Raw genomic sequence first — 21192 nt, 5'->3', positions numbered from 1 at the left:
TTTCCGGAAAACTCAGGTGGAAATTTTTTGTTTTCCCATGACACTACTTACTTTAAAAAATCATAACTCAAGAACGAAGCATCGTAGAAACAAAGTTTTTATATGAAAATTTAAGCAAATTTTCTCAAAAAAAAAAAATATGAACTGGAAAAAGTTTTCCACAAAATTTTCCACCGTTAGGAAAATTCGTAAAGAAAAGCCGGAAAACTATGCCCGAACTCGTGGAAAATTTTCAAAAAAATATTTTCGAGAAGGTAATTTTATAAGCCTTAATCACTGAAATTTTTGGAATGCACTTTTTTTTTCGTTTTTGAGCTATGGCCAATTTTGTGAAAAATGTCCAGATGTGTCATATAAGACTTTTCTTTGAAAAATCATAACTCAAGAACGAAACATTGTAGAAACAAAGTTTTTGTATGAAAATTTAAGCAAATTTTCTCAGAAATCCAAAAAAATATGAACTGGAAAAAGTTTTCCACAAAATTTTCCACTGTTGGGGAAATTCATAAAGAAAAGCTGGAAAATCTATGCCCGAACTCGCGGAAATTTAAAAAAAAAATATTTTTTAGAAAGAAACTTTATAAACTTCAATTCTGGTAACTTTTAGGATGTACTTTTCTTTAGTTCCTGATCTATGGTCAATTTTGTAAAAAATGCAAAGATTTGTTTTCAAAGAAAAGGCTAATATGGTCATTTTTCACAAAATTGGCCATAACTCAAAAACGAAAAAAAAGTGCATTCCAAAAATTTCAGTGATTAAAGCTTATAAAATAACCTTCTCGAAAATATTTTTTTGAAAATTTTCCACGAGTTCGGGCATAGTTTTTCCGGCTTTTCTTTACGAATTTTCCCAACGGTGGAACATTTTGTGGAAAACTTTTTCCAGTTCATATTTTTTTTGGATTTTTGAGAAAATTTGCTTAAATTTTCATATAAAAACTTTGTTTCTACGATGCTTCATTCTTGAGTTATGATTTTTCAAAGTAAGTAGTGTCAAGGGAAAACAAAAAATTTCCACCTGAGTTTTCCGGAAAAATAGGCGACCCTGAATTTTTCTCAATTTTTTTATTCATATATCCATGAGCCCTGCCTGTGGAAAAAGTTTCATGAAAATCTGAGACCCTTCGGCCCAATTTGTACGATAATAAAACAAATCCCCTGCTGGTCGAACGTTGAGTGGACAATAGACTGATGCAAATTTTGAAATTTTTGCTCCCCTATGCTTAAGGTGATTATAAAACGAAGCCAAACTTCGAATTTTCAAGTGCACAAGACGAGAGTATATGACATTAGATCGCGTTGAAAACCAATCCAATTGCTTGCTAGCTGGTGGTGACCAATGGGATAGATTTTCTATGCGGAGCGCTGTTTGGTTCTAAAGTCTTGTGCTCTTGAAAACTTGAGGTGTGGCCTCGTTCTATAATCACCTTAAACGGTGTCAATTATGATAAAAATCATTCTCCCAAAATTTGAAGCGATTTGGATGAAATTTGGTTGTGCACACGCCATTTTAAGTTTATATGGAAATTACTATGAAAAAGACAAAGCTTTTATGTTCAGTCCTCTAACTACTCGAAATAATAATCTATAGAAAAGTGAACAAACTCTACTCATGTGAAATCTTCCCAGCTACAACTTTGCCGAAGACGTAAGGATAATTTGTTATTATTGATTACAAAGTCTAAACCATGCTGAGATGATCATTCAATTACTTTAAGAGCAACACTGCTTTTTTGCTGTAGAACATAGTAGCCTGGATTACTTTGATCTATTCTACCCACCAGGAGCACCACTGTTGCCTGCTGGGTAGTTGGTTCAGCATGCAAAATGCTTACCCAGTTTATGATTATGAATAGCAATTTATCCTGACGTCCAATCAAAATGTGGTCTTCGGCAAAGTTGTAGCTGAAAGTATTTACCATGAGAAGATTGTGTTCACTTTTCCATAAAACATCATGACGAAGAGATAGAGGGCTGAACACAAAAGGATGGCGTTTTCCATAGTAATCTCCATATAAACTTCAAATGGCCTGTGCACAGTCAAATTTCATCCGATTCATTTCAAACTTTGGGAGGATACTATTTACCATAATATAAGTCGTTTAAGCATTGGGGGGCAAAATTTTCAAAATTTGCATCACTCTAGTGGACAATGACAACCTGTAACGATACAAAAATACGGGTTTCGAGGGGACACAAAGTGGACAAGTGGACTGACAAGAAAGGGGAGTTAAACAAGAATGTTAGCTTGTTTTAAAAAATTGTACATAAGCTTCATGTACACAAAGTCAAGTTTACCCAACACATCCCTAATGTCTTCCTTTTCTGGTTTTCCTTGGGCCCTGAGGAATGCACAGAAATCAGGGGCAAAACCGTATTCGGGGCATTCCCAAACTACGTGGTTGATATCTTGGTAACCTGCACCGCAGCTGCAATGATTACTATCTGTGAGCCCTATTCGATAGAAGTGAGAGCCTAGAGAGTAGTGATTGGACATAAGACGAAACATTACCTTAATAAAGTCACGGCCTAAGTCCAACCCCTTGAACCATGGCTTCTTCGATACCCGCGGGAGAATGGAATGTAACCACCTGCCCAATTCTCCGGCATCCATCTTTTGTTGCCAGCTGACCAATGCATGTTGACAAGCCATTGAAAAAAATCATTGAAGGCGATTTGTCGATCATAAATATCGCCTTCCATAGCGCCCACTTTGGCAAGCGAGTCCGCTTTCTCATTGCCTGGAATCGAGCAATGCGAAGGGACCCAGGCCAAGGTGATAGTATATGATTCATTCGATACAGCACTCAATGTAGATCGTATTTCAACGAGGAAATACGGAGAGTGCTTTACCGGCCTCATTGAACGAATAGCCTCTATGGAGCTAAGGCTATCCATAAAAATGAAATATTGATCAGAGGCAAGAGAGGCACTTCGCTCTAATGCGTAATGTATAGCCGTTAATTCTGCGACATACACGGAGCAAGGGTTCTGAAGTTTATATGCGGTGCTATGAAACTCGTTATATACACCAAATCCAGTGGAATCATTTGTTTTTGACCCGTCTGTGAAAAACCTATCGCAGCTGACGTGACCGAACTTGCTTGCAAAAATTTTTGGTATTTGCTCCGAACGAAGCAGATCTGGTATTCCACGGATATCTTGCTTCATGGTCAGATCAAAAACTACAGCGGAGCTTGAGAAGTCAGGGAAGCAACCATGATTGGAAAGATTCAAAGAAGGGTTAACCTCCAGAGTCATGTACGCGTAGTACAATGTCATAAATCTTGTTTGAGGATTTCGTTCGATTAGCTTCTCAAAATGTTCAATTACCAACGGGTTTAACACTTCACAGCGGATGAGGAACCTTAACGACATTTCCACGAACCGATCTGATAAAGACATAATTCCTGCTAATACCTCTAAGCTGTTGAGTCGAGTTCATACAGCCTTAAGCAATCCGAAGACAGCGATACTAAATACGCTGGAGCTTCAGAATGTGTGTTTTTGCGGCGGATTGGAAGCAAAAAAATACCGTATTCAAGAACCGACAGAATCGTTGTGCGATATAGCTTTATCAGATCATCCGGATGGCGGAACGAATAGTTTTGAATTTTGGCTCATTGTAAAGTGATTGAATTCGATAGTAATATAAAATCATGTAAATCTTTTAACGATGCACTTTGAAAAGTATGCTTTTGGCGAAGTTGCCAAGTAAACGTTTATGGTTGTCACAACTAGCCGAAATACAACAACACAGTGTAGTTAGTGGATCTGATAATTGGGCAAAATCATTCAAAGATTTCAATGAAGTATTTCAAGATTTCAATGAAGTGTTACAGAAATTTGTGGAAAACCATAATAATTTCCTAATGGTGGACCAAAAAATCTGTAGAGCTGTTGTACAGTAAGATAATTGCAGCTAGTTTTTGGATTAAATTTGGACTTTTTTGGAGATAATGTTTTCGACTACGTTGCTGAGCTCAATTGAGGTCCCAGACAACCAAAATGTACGTATAACGAGGCTTTGTATGTGCAAAATTTCACTTATAAGATGTCGCGAAAAGGCCTTCTACGTACGATATGCGTGCATATATTATGTGATGAACAATAACATACATGCGAGTGTATAAATATTCTACCGAACTAATTTGTGATCTCATGCGACTTATGATAACAAATATTGATTTGATAGCTGCTACGGATTGATTCGACTTACTTTGTACGAGTGTACGGGACGAAACAAAATGTACACTGAACTCAGAAAAGAAGTGCTTTATGCGAGGAAACTCATCGACCTGACGAGTTTATCCACGGTGTTTTGCGGGTTGATGTAATTACAGTCAACTCTCCCTAACTCAATATTGAAGGGGCCATCGAGTTAGGGAGGTATCGAGTTACAGAACACAAAGCCAATGCAACTGCGATCCAAGGAACCATCGAGTTAGCCATGGAACCCAACTTTTACTATGGTTCTCTAACTCGATATCGAGATACGGAATATCGACTAAGGGAGAGTTAACTGTAGTATGAATAAACGAGTTGTAACGTGAACTTTCATGCGATTTCTGGTTGTCTGGGGTCTGCATTTAGGGTGTAAATGTGTAGGATTTACTAATGGTGGTCTGAAGAATACGGAATTTTGACGCACAGGGGTGTAGTTGAACCTGATATTGGGCCAATAATATTTAAATATAACCATATAATATTTTGAGGATAATGTTTTTATCAAAACTGTCAAGGACGTTTATGGTCTCAAAATGGTGATCTGAATATCCTGGAATTCTGTCGCACAGAAAAGTTATTAAAATCTAATCTTGTGTCTGATTAGGCATAACTGTGAATACATTTTAACCTGTAAAATGCCAGCCTGAACTTACAGTGTTTTGGAAAGCCCAAGCAAGACGGTTCGCTTTCGGGATGCCGAATAGTTTTGCTGTTTGCACTGTGTGAGTGCAAAAAGATATTCGTTGAGAATGGATTACCAGACTATTTTTCAAAACATCTACCAAAAACTTTTCATCTCGAGACAAAAATGCACAGCAATGCTCTTTTGTAAATTTCAAACAAACTATGTATGGTTCTTCACTACAAGTGTCGGCATTATTCCAAAAATCAATAATATTAGTGGAAATTTGGAAAAAAAATCTGTTTCAGATGGTTTGATGGTTAGATAAAAAAATATTTTTGCGAGAAAGAACGCGACAGTGGTAAAAATAGAAAATGTTAAATGTTTCAGGCATAATCATATTATTGCTTTGAGTTTTGTGAAAATGTGAAAGGTGATAAAAGTAACAAACGGCTCTTTTAATTGAAATACATCGGGGAAAAAACCTCTAATGAATCGCAGAGTTACGTAGAATAATGAAGCGCCAGTGAACAGTAATAGTGGACATCCCCGCGATGATTGAAAAGCAACAAGAGACGAATGGCCCATCTGGGTAAAGTCTCTATATACAAAAAAAATGAAAAGCAGCAAAGAAACAGAGTTCAAAACAAGATGATACGATAAAAGTAGAAATATATATTTAAAAGTATGCACACACACAAAGACACAAACACACTTAACATTTGGCATATTTTTTTAAAAGGTGGGATTTTTAACATGATTTTTTACAGTAAATTTTTAAGGCACGTTTTTTTTTATCAAACAATGATTTTTTTACTTATTTTTGAATTTGTTTTTTCATTATCAATCTTGATCGATTTTTCTTGTAAAAAGCTGAGCAGAAAATAACTCTCCCACTTTATTGATTCGTAAAATGTAGTCATAAGTTGTATTTTTATGTCGTATCTTCGAGTCATCTTATTTATTTATTTTTTATTAGTTTGTTTGTTCCGATAACCCTGGAGGAATTGGTACTGCTAGTTAATTACTATTGAGCAGCTAATTAAACCCAACTAAATAACAATACAGATTTATATGCGAGTAGTAAAAACAACAAACCAAAATCCAATGTCTTCTTATTGAATGCCGGCATTTAAAAGATTAAATTCGAAAAAAAAGTAAACAACAATTACCCACGGTCCATCGCCAGCTTTTCGGGCGCATCCTGATAACCCGCCCAACTCCTGTGTAGCATGCATTTACATTGATCGTTTGATTGTGTGTAGCCCGCCGAATATACAGACTTCTTCTTTATCGATCGCAAGCTTCGAGCGTGGTCAACGCACAAGGTAACCTTGACCAACAGATTTTCAAATATCGCATAAGAAAGCTGCGACCAACATCGAACCATATACGGAGACGAAATTCAACTCAATTTTGGGTTGTTTCAACACAATTCCGTAGTTGAGCCCAATAACTCAATTTTGGATAAATTTCCAAGGTCCCCAAAAATATACTCAATTTTGGGTTGATTTAACGCATAATTGAGTTCTTTCGACCTAAACATAAGAAAAGTTGCATTTACCCAAATTTGCCTTATTGGGCCAAAGAACCCCCATTGGGTAGATGAAGCTCTCTCTATTTTTGACAACATTCGTGTGGGAGAAAGAGAAAACCGAGAGATTTTGGGTTGAAACTATAATCGATATACTTAATTTTGGGTAAAGTAAACTCAAAAAAATAGGTAAAAATATTTCTCCGTGTAGTCCCTCTCTGTTTTCGGACTTGACAGTGCGCACACGAGCAAGTAACCACAAACAACCACACGACACAATTTGAACAAATCGTGATCAAAATTATAGTCGCGAGGCCATGTACGCCCAATGCTAAAATCACTGTGTTTGACCGACAGACCAACAGGTGGCGATAGTGTGTAAACGTCAAACATGAGCAAAACCGATGCGAGCGCTGCGGGCGGTGGATTGACACCTACCATATATTTGAATCGACCGTCAAAAAGGTGGTTGATGAACAATGATGAGAGTCTGACGTCTGTTTGTCTGTGAAGTAACATTACTGCATAAATATCCTGGCCGATCCCTTTTCCTATAACACGGAAATGCACAACTCCCACCTCCGTAGCACTTATGTGGGCGTCGCTGAGTCGGTGGCCTCTCCTTAAATAAGGTGTCATGCACAAATTACGTCACGCTCCAAGGGAGGAGAGGGGGTCAAGCCAAGCGTAACAAGCCTTATCAAATTTTCGGATGGCTCATACAAAAAATGTGACAAAGGGGGGGGGGTCAAAAAATTGAAATTTAGCGTGACATAATTTGTGTACCATCCCTAAGTGCTACATCAACATTTCCTTCCCCTATTACAAGTGACGGTAAAGATAGGCGTGGCCAGGAATAGCAATATTCATGCTTTTGTCAATATTGTTCAAGATTGGGTCAAGCGGTTCAAGCTATCTGAATGAGATTACCAAATAACACATGAATATTTCTAGTATCCAATCTACAAAGTATACCGTAACTACGCTAACGCTAACACGAATAATATTATATCTGCTAAAATTTCACTTCGAGAGTAAGTGGAAATCCCATCCCTTATTCTTTTGGATCGTTGCAATTCTTACCAGTTCCAATCTATCATGGAGTAGCAACCTTTGACATGTACAGGCAGTCTATGCAATGCTATGCTATGCTAAAATGCCAGGATGAACCTACAATGTTCAAAGCGCTCGTTCCTAGCAATTCTGCAATCGATTGTTTAAGCTTTTATTGAAGGAAAATAGTTGTAAGAGCTTTGAACGTTGGCGCCATTCCTCTGAAACCCTCCGCGTTTCATTGAGATGCATGTATGTGTTTCTTCTTTCTTTTTTTACACAAAGCTGATAAAATTACTCTGGTTTAGGTCTCGATTATAAAAGTGACCCAAATCATCGTGGCCATGCGGTTAGCGGCGTCAGTCGTTTAGGCACGTTTGCAAACGAGCAATAATTCGTGTTAAACAATTGAACCAAACAATGTCATCAAATACCCTTCTATTAAACGTATCAGACAGTCATATGACACTTCAATCATTATCTATGATATAGGACTTTAATAAAAATGTTGCTCAATTTCTCACCAATATATAACATCAACTTTATATAACTTTTCAGGTATACTTTTTACGGTATTTTCAATCAAATTTATATTTTTTTATGCAATAGGGTCCTGTAATGTTAAATGAAATCTTGGTTTTATTCAATAATACGAAAAAGCATGTTACTGCAACTACTTTAGCCATTTTTCTAGCTCAAATAACGGCTATATCATATTTAAACTTCAATTTAAAAATTAGGTCCATAAATGAACTTTTACACTTAAGATATATTGAGAACCACTGTTCTAGTCGCTTGCGTTGTTGTTTTTGTTGCTCCGATCATTTCCCGTATTTTCACCTGCTACCGCCACCGCAATTCATATTTCACCGAAAATCGAGTTCCAAGTACGACGACTCATCACCAGCATCTGCAATTCCCACTATATCTGGTCAGGTAGGATCGTGATTTCAAGTTAAAATCCGAGCAGGCTTGAGAGTGGAAATAGTTTACCTCCTCCGCCATTGCCGCCACAAAAACTTTCCCACCTCGCCGCTCTCCACCTGTACCCGTTGCTGTTAACATATCGCTCGCTGAATCAATCACATCGTCCTACTCGCTCGCACCGCTGCATCCGTTCCGCATAACCAAACCAAAACAAACCGCAATTGCCAATCTGTAAAATCCCCCAGAGCATGTAATATACTGCCGTGTACTGCCCTGTGTCATCATTTCAACAATCCCAAACCCACCAGCATAGATTCATCCTCAGGAACCATCCCATTTCATCATTGGACCATCTTTCGCCACCAATCCGTGCGCCATCAGAGTAAGTCGAGTGGAATTGTTTTTGTATCGTTGCTGCTCCATTGTTGCTGTCTCGCTACCGTTCTGCTGTCACTGTCACCGCTGACAAATCGCCGTTTGCTGTCTTCCAACTATTCGCTGCGCCATCTAGTTTTTGAGCATCGTAACTCTTTCCGATATTAGGGTGACTCAAATTCTTTGCCGCAAAAAATGCTTTCAGTTTGTGAGCAGTGTGCAAATGAATTTACCGGCACGCCAGTGAAATGCATGGGTTTCTGCTCAAGCCTTTTCTGTAAGAAATGCTCTGGAATGACGGATGAAACCCAGCGCTTGATCGACACAAATAATCATCTCGTCTGGATGTGTTTTGCTTGCTGCAACATTTTGTCGAAATCACGTTTCCATAAATCCGTAAATGCGGCCAATGAAAAAGAGGTTGATTCCCTGGCAATTAATTCCACGAGTGCAGCACCAGAGTTTTGGTTGTATTTGTCTGGTATTCAACCCGACGTCGAAGAGGATCAGGTACGTCACATGGTGCAGGAGAGCCTAGCGACGAACGACCTAAAAGTAGTGAAGCTGATTCCAAAGAATAGAGATCTTCGAACGTTATCGTTTGTCTCTTTCAAAGTTGGAGTCTCTGCTGATTTGAGGGAAAAGGCAATGTCTGCTGATACCTGGCCCAGAGGAATTCGTTTTCGTGAGTTTGAAGATCATAGCCTAACACGCCAGGGTTTTTGGAGACCAACAGCTGTTCCCGTGATTACGGTTCCACAAACGATCATCATACCAGACCCCCAGCAACCGAGCATGGGTTAATGCTGAATTCCGATACCGAACCACCACGTACGTCGTCTGTCCTGTCCTCCTTTCTTGTGTATTACCAAAATGTGCGTGGTCTAAGAACAAAGACGAGCGATCTGTTTGTACAATTAAGTGACTGCGATTATGAGGTACTGGCTTTTACGGAAACTTGGTTGCATCCAGGTATTGCCAATTCAGAGCTGTCCTCTGCATACAATTTGTATCGGTGTGATCGGAACGCCTCGACAAGCAATCTTCAACGAGGGGGTGGCGTCATGATAGCTGTTAAGAAGCACCATCGATGCGAAATAGTTTCATTCGGTCAGGGGTTCGGCCTTGAGCAAGTTGCAGTACGTATTAAGCTTCCATCAAAATCGGTCTATGTTTGCTGTATCTACATTAGTCCCAACTCCGATTCGTCAATCTATGACCAACATGCTTCCTGCATTCGAGAGGTTTGCGAGAAAGCATCGATCAACGACACCATAGTTTTGTTGGGCGACTACAATCTACCGCATCTCATTTGGAGTTATGATGACGAAATCAACGCGTACCTACCGACAAATGCATCTTCTGAATCAGAGATACGTTGACGGAATCAGTGCTTTCAGTCGGACTCTTTCAAGTGCTGAACGTTCTCAATCAGAACGGTCGTTTACTCGATTTGGCGTTTGTAAATGATGCTCATAGTGTGGAAGTATTGGAGCCGCCTACTCCTCTGTTAAAAGTTGACCAGCACCACAAGCCGATCCTCCTAAATTTTCACCTACCGTTGAAAAATGACGATACGGATTATTACGACATCCGACTCGATTTTCGTCATTATGACGTCAGTGCTGTCTGTAGGAGTATAACCGCCATCAACTGGAATGTAACTCTGAATGAAAACTCTGTGGACGACGCAGTCATCGAGTTTTACAATCTAATCTACGACATCATCCGTGAACATGTGCCTCGCAAAAACAACCAAGTAGCTCGCAGCTTCAATCAACCGTGGTGGAACGACGATCTTCGACACTTTCGAAATAGGCTACGCAAAATCCGTAAAAGGTATTTTAAACATAGATCCGAAGAGAACTGGATTACACTTCAGTCAATGGAACGGGAGTATTCATCCATGCGTCGTACAGCTTTCCGTGAGTATATATCTGGCTTGGAACACAAAGCGAAAAGCGATCCTTCGTCATTTTGGAAGTTTGTGAAAAATCAACGCAAACCAAATAGTGTGACTCGTGAGATATCTTTCCAGAATGAGCATGCTAGTTCCGCAACAGACTCAGCCAATCTTTTAGCCGCATTTTTCAAAAGTGTTTTTAACGAAAATTCGACTCAAGTTACTCACGAGGTGCTCGATGGTGTTTTGTCGTATGATTTGCGTATGCCACCCATGGAGGTAACTGTAGACGAAGTTTACCAGCGTTTATCTGACTTGGATACCACTAAAGGTCCAGGTCCCGATGAAATTCCACCGCTGTTTATTAAGCAGTGCGCCGAATCGCTTGCCTTACCCTTATCAATTCTCTTTAATCGATCGCTGACGAATCGCGTTTTTCCTGCTTTATGGAAAGAAGCGTCTATTACTCCAATTCACAAATCGGGCAACCTAACGAATGCTGAAAATTACCGTGGTATTTCAATACTGAGCTGTTTTTCCAAGATTCTCGAATGCTTCTTCCATGAGGCCTTGTATCGAGCCGTTTTGCCAGTCATTCCGGAGGTACAGCACGGTTTTGTCAAAAACAGATCTACAACGACGAATCTTATGACGTTCGTAACCAGTGTTAAAACCAAAATGGAAAAAAATCGTCAAGTCGATGCCGTATATATCGATTTTGCAAAGGCTTTCGATAGAGTACCTCACGGATTACTTATTGCAAAGCTGCAAAAAATGGGCCTCCCCGAGTGGGCAACATCTTGGTTACACTCATATTTGACTGCACGCTGGGCTTTCGTCAAAATTGATGGTATTAAGTCATCCCGTTTCAGGATACCTTCGGGTGTTCCTCAGGGAAGTCATCTGGGACCGCTGCTTTTCATTTTGTTCACTGCCGATCTGTGTGGTCTAATCCAATCAGAACAATTGTTTTTCGCCGATGACCTGAAAATCTTCCGAGCGATACTATCCCGTATTGACTGTTGTATTATACAACGAGATTTGGATACGATCGTGAAGTGGTGCCACGCCAACGGAATGGAAGTAAATGCAGACAAATGTAAATGTATTTCATTTTCACGCTCACGTTCCCCGATGCAACAAAATTACGAAATGGCATCTCAAACACTTGAACGTGTCAGTTCTATTAAAGATCTCGGAGTGATTGTCGATAGCAGGATGAACTTTAATGAGCATATTGCTACTACTACGTCGAAAGCGTTTGCATTACTAGGATTCGTACGAAGGATCACAAAATCGTTTCGGGATGTTTATGCGATGAAATTGATCTACTGTGCAGTAGTTCGCAGTGTGTTGGAGTACGCCGTACAAGTCTGGGCACCGTATCATCAAGTTCAAGCTGACAGAATCGAACGGGTGCAGCGATCTTTTTTGCGTTATGTTTTGCGTCGATTACCGTGGAATGATCCCATCAGATTACCTCCCTACGATCACCGTTGCAGGCTAATAGGATTGGACACGTTAGCGTCGAGAAGAGTTATGGCACAACGAATCTTCTGCTTCTACTTACTGACAGGAAACATCGACTGCGCAAATCTTCTTCGACATATGAATTTCTATGCTCCGGTTCGTCGTCTACGACAAAATACGTTATTTTATCTACCAACGCATCGTACGCTTTACGGTCATAATAATCCTCTCCATAGCTGCTGTAGATATTTTAATGAAGTGCATGACAAGTTCGATTTTAATATAACAAAGACGACATTTAAAAGTAGAATAAGATAATTAATTTAAGCTACAGTCTGTGCAACCACTGAGTTGAAGGCAAAGAAGAATAAATAAAAGATCATGTTTGACGTTCGGTTAGTCGACAAAAACACCACAGAGGTTTTAGTTTTAGCACTGGGGTTGTTCCTATCTGACATTTCGGAAGGGACACAGAAAACAAAATACACCCAAAAATTTGAGTTTAAGCCAAGGGGTGTGACAAAATCTACAAAAACATAAAAAAATTGGACTCACACAAACGAAAAACATCAAAAAATTGAGTAAACGTGTGTTTTTGGCCTAAACACAAGCGTTTGGCACTAAAATTGGGAAAGGGCTTTAGGACCCTATTAAATACATTGTCTTTCATATTCAGCATAGCTTCGAAAATATTTCAGAGTTTAAAATTTTGATATCTAAGCGCAGATGTGCGTGAAATGTGTCTTAATATCTTCAACATTGTAATCACATTTTTTTCTGAACAACCGCCAGGAAGTGAAACATACATCTAGCGAAATTAAAAAAGTACTCAACAAAAGACCTCTGATTAGGATTAACAGCTGCAAAATGATCCATGTAAAACAAACAATTTCTGAAGGTGCAGCACTTAGACAGCCCTCAGAGCAGGTTTTGGAGAAATAACGGGCTGTCGAAGAGCTGCATTTTCAGAAACATTAGCAAACGTACATTAAAAAAAAAAAAAATGTGGAATAAACAGCTTGAGCTTGAGCTTGATTGACTACCCGTGGTTGCTACTCCTGTACCGACAGATCAACTACACTCACACAAGGAACCAACCAGATGACTGCTTGGGACTAACAGACACCCTCAGTGTATATGGCTAGGTGATCTTCTATTTTAGGCAACAATGACGCTTGCCACGTCAGAATGCAGACCAGTAAGGGGAAGGGGGAGGAAATGATGATGCATTTAAAACCAATCCACAGTAGGTCGGATATATCCCTGCATCTGCGTCACTTCATGCTGGAAGTTGTAGGGGTGATAATTTGACGGCAGAGAGGCTTGCTGTTTGGTTAGCAGGCTATATATGTTATTATACAACGTTTGACACGGCAAACAGCGTGTTTTCAAGTTGCCCGTGAGAGAGAGCGAGACAACACCAACACACGGCGCACAGTAGAAGTCAAGGTGTGTGCATTGTACTCTGTAGCCAGAGTAGTGAAGTGAATCCACCTTGGTAGAAGTCAAACGAAAGAAAGAATTTATGGCACGTATAGAGGCTCATGTATCAGGCGTAATGAAAGGCGTGTTATAATGATAGAAGGATGGAAGCGTAGGGAAACGTTTTTTTCGTCTCTGGTTCTAGCAAATGCTATGAATGAATAAATCAACTGTGATAGATTAAGAGCGGAAGATAAAAGCAAGTGAAAGATACAACTACAAGGTACGCGGAAAGGGACGGGCCTGGGATTGAACCCATGACCTTATGCTTATGAGGCAGTAGTGGTAGCCATTAGACGACAAACACTGTCTTTTAAAATATTTTTAGAACAAACGTTTAAAAATCGAAAACTGCTATAATTTTGAGCGATTTTACGTAGTATTTCACCATCCGGCAGGGGCTGAGAAAAACTTGAAATTTTGTGGTTGCAAAATTGAACATTTTTGTAGCTCTGGGGAGAACATTTCAACTCAATTGTTTAAAGGAGAGCATTTTGAATAAAAATCGAAATACGCTGCTATTATTCCGAACAGCACTGTACCTCCATATGTTATGCACATGTATAGTTTGTAAGTGAAATAAAGCCGCGTGTGGCAGGAGACGCCGTTATCAGTTGCGTTATTGGTAGGTGAGAATATTATAATCCGTTCAAATGCGCACATTGGATGACATGTGGTACGTTTAGAGGGTCTTGTTTCCCGGACTCGAAAAAATCCCGGGATTCGGGATTTTATTTTCAAAAATCCCGGGATTTCCCGGGATCCCGGGACAAAAATCAAATACTTTCAAAACGACTATAGAACGGCCGGAGCGGGTATTAAAGCTATGTTTAATTTTATAGAGCAGGTTCATAATAACCGAAACTGTTTTAAAGGTTAAGTTGAATTATAATAGACAAAAATATGCTGTCTTAGATTTCGTTCATCAATATTTCAGTTATCTTCAGTTGAAGTCAATGGGCATTTATTATAGTTAATTTGAAACGAAAATTAATCGCGATGCAAAATGTATAGGTATAGGTGATACCACCCAGTAAACACAAACTCGTATAGGCCTATGCACTGTTTTGATTTTGTATGGGATTTTGACGTTTACTGGCCTTGTTGTTTACAAAATTCAAGGTAGAGTGAAAGAGAGAGAGATAGATTTTTGTACAGAGCCCTATACGATAGCGCATATAAGTACAAATGTGGAGGCGATATACGCACATGCGCCATTAGACTGCATGCAAAATGTACGTATATCGCCTCCACATTTGCACTCTTATATCCTATTATTTACGATCACGTGTTTACTGGGCAATCACTCTCAAATTTTACCATATCTTTTAAAATCTCCTCGTATCATTATGCAACTTTTTACATTGTTGTGTCATATGGAGTCTTCATGCTTTTAAATTATTGGATAGACAGCCACAGGTCCTGAAAAAGTGTACGGTATACCGGGCAAACTAAAACTATTACGGGAAGATAAAATGGCACCGATAAAATTTCAATATGATGAAAAATTCATCCACCACAGTATTTGTTGCAAATGAAACGCACCGTAGAGAACCCTGCGATAGTTTATTGAAAATAACGTTACTAACATACAAGAAAAAAAAGTTCAAGCATAAGTGGCCTTAAACCTCAATAATAACGCTTATTGAGTAACCTGCAATAACTAAAATACATTATCAACAGTCACCAGAAAAACATGCTGCTTGTTTTGTGCCATTATTTGGAAATAATAAAATAATATTTTCCAGTTCAACATGCTATTTCGGGAAATCCCGGGATTTTCAAAAATATCCCGGGATTCGGGATTTTTTAGATCCCGGGATTTCCCGGGATTTTTGTCCCGGGATTCCCGGGACAAGACCCTCTAGGTACGTTGTTGGGCGCTGTTTTATAAAGATAATTGAACCCTTCTTGTGTTTGACGTCGTCGGCTCGGATTGAAATGATGTCAGATTCAGGAAACAATTGAGGAGCGTGGCGCATCGCTTTGTCCGGATGGGAAACTCCCAAATTAAAGTGTTTCACATAAAGATGGTTCACATTATATTGAACATGAGAGTAACTTCATTTTTGACAAGAATGGTGCTCTGCACAGCATGCGGCTAGCAGCCTCTAGCCCAGGCCCTTCGATTTAAGTGAGAAAGCAAATGATTCCGCCAATGATGGTTGGATTTTTCGAATTTGCTGGATTTAGACAGGAGATTTTGGGCTCCATTAGGTGAATCAAGTTTACTTTCCTAAAGGCAAAAAAAGAGACTTTCGCTTTATATCGGAAACCCATAAATATCGCGAACTACCTCTCAAGAATTTTGAAGGGAAGAGACAAATTGAATCACTTATGACGATAAAAGTGAACGTTTGTGCCAGGTCGTCTTGAAAAGTCTCTCAAGTGATGGTAAACCACTGTTACGTTTATTGCTAGTAAACGAAATGATTGCAAAAACATTAAGAAAATACAAACATCGTAAGGCATGAAACTGAAACATCGCACGGACATTTCCGATTCAAGAAAAAAATGTTCCACAAGTCAGATCAACGAAACCTAGAAGCACGTTCCAGGACCCACAATTAGTATGCCGGACAATGTGTGTGAGGTCAAGGTCAAGCTGTGTGAATATTCGGAATCGTTTATCCACCAGTTCCACGATACAGTAGTGGTTTGCTTTTTTTTCGTAGTACCCGCACTACATATCCAATGCAACAATGCAGAGAGTGGGCATTACGTATACAACCGGAGGCCCGTTTGCGACACTGTTCCGGAAGTTTCGTTGGCATCCGGAACATAGTAATAGAAATTGTGCGGTCAGGACCCGGGTAGAAGAGATAGTAAATGAGTTTCAAATTCTGCCATTATTATAGAATGTTATATTGTCAAAATTTGTTATTTAATTGTTTGAAATGAGAGTTAAACTAACAATGTTTGTATGGCATAAAAGCACAAGAATAGCTTATGTTGCCTTTACAACTACAATTCAATCACACATATAGACATAATCGAATAACAAAATAATCAATTATTCTTGTACGCTTGTTTTGTCCATCTCTAGTTCTAGCAAATGCTATCAACTGTGATAGATTATGAGTGGAAAATAGAAGCAAGTGAAAGATACAACTACAAAGTACGAGAAAAGGGACGGGTCTGGGATTGAACCCATAACCTTCAGCTTACGAAGCAGAAGCGGTTACCATTAGACTACCAACCCCGTCTATAATAATGATTAAACTTGATATGATTGCATAATTTGTTCATATTTTATTATTCACCTCTACCCGGGTGGTAGGGCAGTTTGTACCGGATGACATGCATGTTGGCTTTGTAGTGCACATTGCATATCCACTGCTGCGGCAGTTGTATTCAATGTGTGTATGTATAATGCAACTGAAATTTGCATAGCCAGGAGATAATTAATAATACTTTTCAGAAGAGGAGTCAGCTGGTTATGATTGTAATTTATGCATGAGATTTGGAATGCTGTGGGTTTGTTGAAAGCCTTTGTTTTGGTTTATTATCCTTATGTGGTTGACTTTCAGTTTATTTCCCATGTTCAAATGGTTGACGCAAGTGCCACTGTAGTTTTTAGCATATTTACGTTGTTACGTCATTTCGTTTAATAACAGATAATGGGAACTTCTGCATTATACATGCTAGATAACATAGCAAATTTAGATTTCCAATGGCGTTTATGTCGCTTATGGCAGTTTACTGATACTATGTGAAACTGAGTTGTTGTTATGACATTGCTTACATTCTATCTTTTAGTTATAGTGAACATATTTACCATATGGTTTTCATCGTAGTACGTAATCATGCTCTTCAACTATGTCCTTAGGACATAGACCAACCACTGAATAGTTCTTCGGAAACTGCAGCAATAGTCCACTGTTCAACGAACTATAATACAGCTAACACAGCTCCACAAAAATAGGTAACAACAGCTTATCTTATTATGAGATATTTTTTCATTCGCGATATAATCGCAAAAGGCTAACATAAACAAACTTCTGAAGAAAAAGAAATCACATGAAAACAATCTCAATAAAAATTATACTAAACTATTACCTACAAATGCCCATCTTCCAATGAAATGAGAAATTTTGGACGATGACAGTTTTTCATAAAATATGTAAAATAGAAAATGTGTTTCCAAAAGATATGTCTGATGCAGTTTGCGATATTTTAATGAGTGAAAAGTTAAAATAAAACCTAGTCATTCAAGGCTAACCTGCTATTGAACGTTATATTTTTACCATCGTAATAATCCTTGCAGAGATGTCTCCAAGACATTCTCCAGAAGTTACACTAGAACAATCGCTTCATGAATTACTTCAGATGTTTCATCAGAAATTCCTCCATAAATTCCTCCAAAAATACATGCAGGGATTTCCCTAGATAGTTCTCTTTAGGCCTCTATAGGTTCCTCTAAGGATTGCTCAAGATATGCCATCAGGTGATTCTCCAGAGATTCCATCAGAAATTCCTCCATGGGTTCTTTACTTCACGAATTTTCCGGGGGATTTTTCCTGGAATACCTTTTGTAAAATCGCAACGTGAATTACTCTAAGTAATACTCAGAGTAATCTTCCATGGATTCCCTCAGAAACTTCTTCAGAGATTCATTCTGCTCTTGTAAAAATTCCTCCGGAGATTCCTTTAAATTTTTTTCCAAAGATTCTTCTTCTTTCTGGCGTTACGTCCCCACTGGGACAAAGCCTGCTTCTCAGCTTAGTGTTCTTATGAGCACTTCCACAGTTATTAACTGAGAGCTTACTATGCCAATGACCATTTTTGCATGCGTATATCGTGTGGCAGGTACGAAGATACTCTATGCCCTGGGAAGTCGAGAAAATTTCCAACCCGAAAAGATCCTCGACCGGTGTGATTCGAACCCACGTCCCTCAGCTTGGTCTTCCAAAGATTCTGTTCAACAAATTGAGACCGCTTGAAGAGTCCTTCGAAGGCGAACACCAAGCTGGTTTTCCGGGACTACAACTTGCAGACTCATCATCTGTTCATTGATTTCAAGGCGGCGTACGATTCATTGAAAAGAAACGAGTTGTGGGAAACAATGATGGAACGTGGTTTTCCGACGAAGCTGATTAGACCGATTATACGGGTTGCGAATGAGATTTCAACATCCTTCGAAACCTTAGGCGAATTGAAGCAGGGCGATGCCCTTTCAAACCTATTGTTCAACATAGCGTTAGAAGGAGCAAAAAGGAGAGCTTGCGTGCATAGGAATGGTACTATTATCACACGTTCGTATATGCTCCTTAGTTTTGCGGACGACATCAACATAATAGGGATTGATCGCCGAGCCGTGGATGAGGTATACGTGCCTTTTAAAAGAGAGACAACGCAAATTGGGCCCATTATTAATACCACAAAGACAAAGTACATGGTCGCTGGTAGACACCGTAGGCCCATAGTTGAAGAATTTGTGTACCTTGGAACTCTAGTGACTTGCGATAATGATGTTACCCGCGAGGTAAAAAGGCAGCTGCGAGTCGGGCTTTTTACGGACTTCGTCACCAGCTAAAGTTCCGCAGCTTACAGAAGAAGACCAAACTCGCGTTGTACAAGACTCTAATTCTTCCGGTAACTATGTACGGCCACGAATCTTGGTCGTTGAAGGAGGTTGACTGGAGAGCTTTTGGGGTATTTGAACGCAAAATGCTGCGAGCAATACTAGGCGGTAAATTGGACAATGGCATCTGGCGGCGTCGCATGAATCACGAGTTATACCAAGTCTATAGAGAAATGGATAATGTTAAGCGTATTAAATACGGCAGGCTGGGCTGGGACGAATTGTTTGTTTAACGGCTCGTAGTGCGTCCTCACTTGCAAGTCAATAACCGGCTGTCTTCTAGCATCGTTGGCTAGGCGGTCGGCTTCGTTATTTCCACTGATGCCTGCATGACCAGGAATCCAGCAGAATAGCACCGGTTTGGTCCTCGCTACTTTTTCTATTTCTTGGATCCACGGGTGCTTAGATTTAGCTGTCTCCAGGACCTGTAGACAGCTCGCAGAATATGTGAGAAACACCATTTCTCTGTCTATATTAGGGAGTGAAAGTGCCAACAAGGCGCTGCATTGTTCAGGTAGGAAGTAGGTACCAGGATCAATATCAGGAAGAGCTGCTCCTGTGAGTTCCAGTATACGATTTGACGTTCATTGGGTCAGCGGTAGATTGATGTTGTTTCGACTTTTCGACGCTATTCGAATGGTCATTCGCGCTGTAGATTGTGGTGCCAATTGTTCAAAAGGGAATGTACCAGATTCAGTCATGACCGCGTTTATCGGACTAGTCACAAAACCGGACCATCTTGTTGTACGCCGAGGCGAAGATCTGTAAAGTTGCTGGTCCTCCTCGACTTAACAGTCCTATGCCATAGGTCAATTTCGCCTTGACAAAGGCTGACCCAACTTGTAGGAGGGTTGATCGATTGCCCCGAGGAAGTTTAGATTTAATCATTTGGAGGATCCGTAATCGGGATTCACATGCTTTTTTCACTACTTGGCAGGGAGGCTTGAACGTCAACGTTCGATCAGGGTAATGCCAAGAACTTTTAGACGGTTGGTCCTCGGTACTGCTCTTGGCGCGCATTTGGACTGTAGTAAAAGATGTGCGATTTCACCGACACTCTTCGCCCAGTTATCTACAGCCTTCACAGCAGCCTGTAGTTTTCGGCGTAGTTTTAACTTTTTCTTTCCACAAGCTTTGTGTTTTGGTTGGCTGGCAGAATCAATGAGCTGTGGTAAGTTGTGGTCACAGTTCCCAAGCCTGCACAAACACGAGCTTGAAAACGGAGTGCCACAAGGTTCTGTGTTCTTGTGGCACTCCGTTTTCTAGCTCGTGTTTATGAGACATATGTCTACCTACTGAGACTTGGAACGTTCGCTTCAAGAGCAGCGACCTCGTATGCGCCACGACTTGAGTGTTCGTAGGATACCATATCGTACGCTTTCGATAGGTCCAGGGACGCTACCAAGCAGTGCTCATCGACTGTTGGTAATGATCTTTCTAGTTCGGTAAAGTATGTATCGGTGCCATGCCCTGCACGGAAAGCGTGATGACGCTTGTCAAGGCGCCCACTCGATTCCAATTCGCTGATGGAGCGACGGTTGACAATTCGCTCAAGAAGTTTTACCCTGTAACTAGTTAAGGAGATTGTACGAAAGGCAGCAGGCATGTAATCTTGAAAGTCGTTTTCGGGATGGGAACGATCAAAAGCATTTCGCCAGCTGGAAGAAAATTCAGCACTGTGCCAGATTATGTTGAGGAGCTCAATCAGAATAATTTTCACGGATATAGGGATCCGTTGAAGCAGCGGATACTCTATCATATCGGTACGTGTCGAGGCATCTCGCCCTTAATCGAGAGCGCACAGAAGTTCGGCTATGGTTATATCAGTGTTGTACACGTCGCTGGTATAAGGCGAAACATCTATGGACACTCTCTCAGCTGTCATTTTCGCTGTCTGAAACGATAGAGGGTAACTAGACGTCACCGATCTTTCGCTGTAGTACGTCGCCAGTTCTTCCGCTACTTCTTCGGGGTTGTCCATGAATCCGTTTGGCCGTTTGAGAGCAACTGGGTGT

The 21192-nt window shown here is 40.0% G+C and overlaps 1 protein-coding gene across 10 annotated transcripts in view; it reads right to left on the bottom strand.

Moving 5' to 3' along the window:
- LOC5567273 overlaps window positions 1–21192 on the bottom strand; it is a 211876-nt gene that overhangs the window by 107401 nt on the left and 83283 nt on the right. Inside the window, exon 1 of one of the 10 annotated variants that reach the window (XM_021851846.1) lies at window positions 17372–17512. The exons of the other annotated variants lie outside the window; for them this stretch is intronic. The gene's annotated coding sequence lies outside the window, so the exon portion shown is untranslated. Of the gene's footprint in view, window positions 1–17371; window positions 17513–21192 lie in introns of those variants that run through there. 10 annotated transcript variants of the gene reach the window in all.

Source organism: Aedes aegypti, chromosome 3, assembly GCF_002204515.2.
Source record: "Aedes aegypti strain LVP_AGWG chromosome 3, AaegL5.0 Primary Assembly, whole genome shotgun sequence".
In the NCBI taxonomy this organism is placed as follows: domain Eukaryota; kingdom Metazoa; phylum Arthropoda; class Insecta; order Diptera; family Culicidae; genus Aedes; species Aedes aegypti.
The sequence above is the reverse complement of the archived record's forward strand: the minus strand, read 5'-3'. Positions and strand labels throughout refer to the sequence as shown.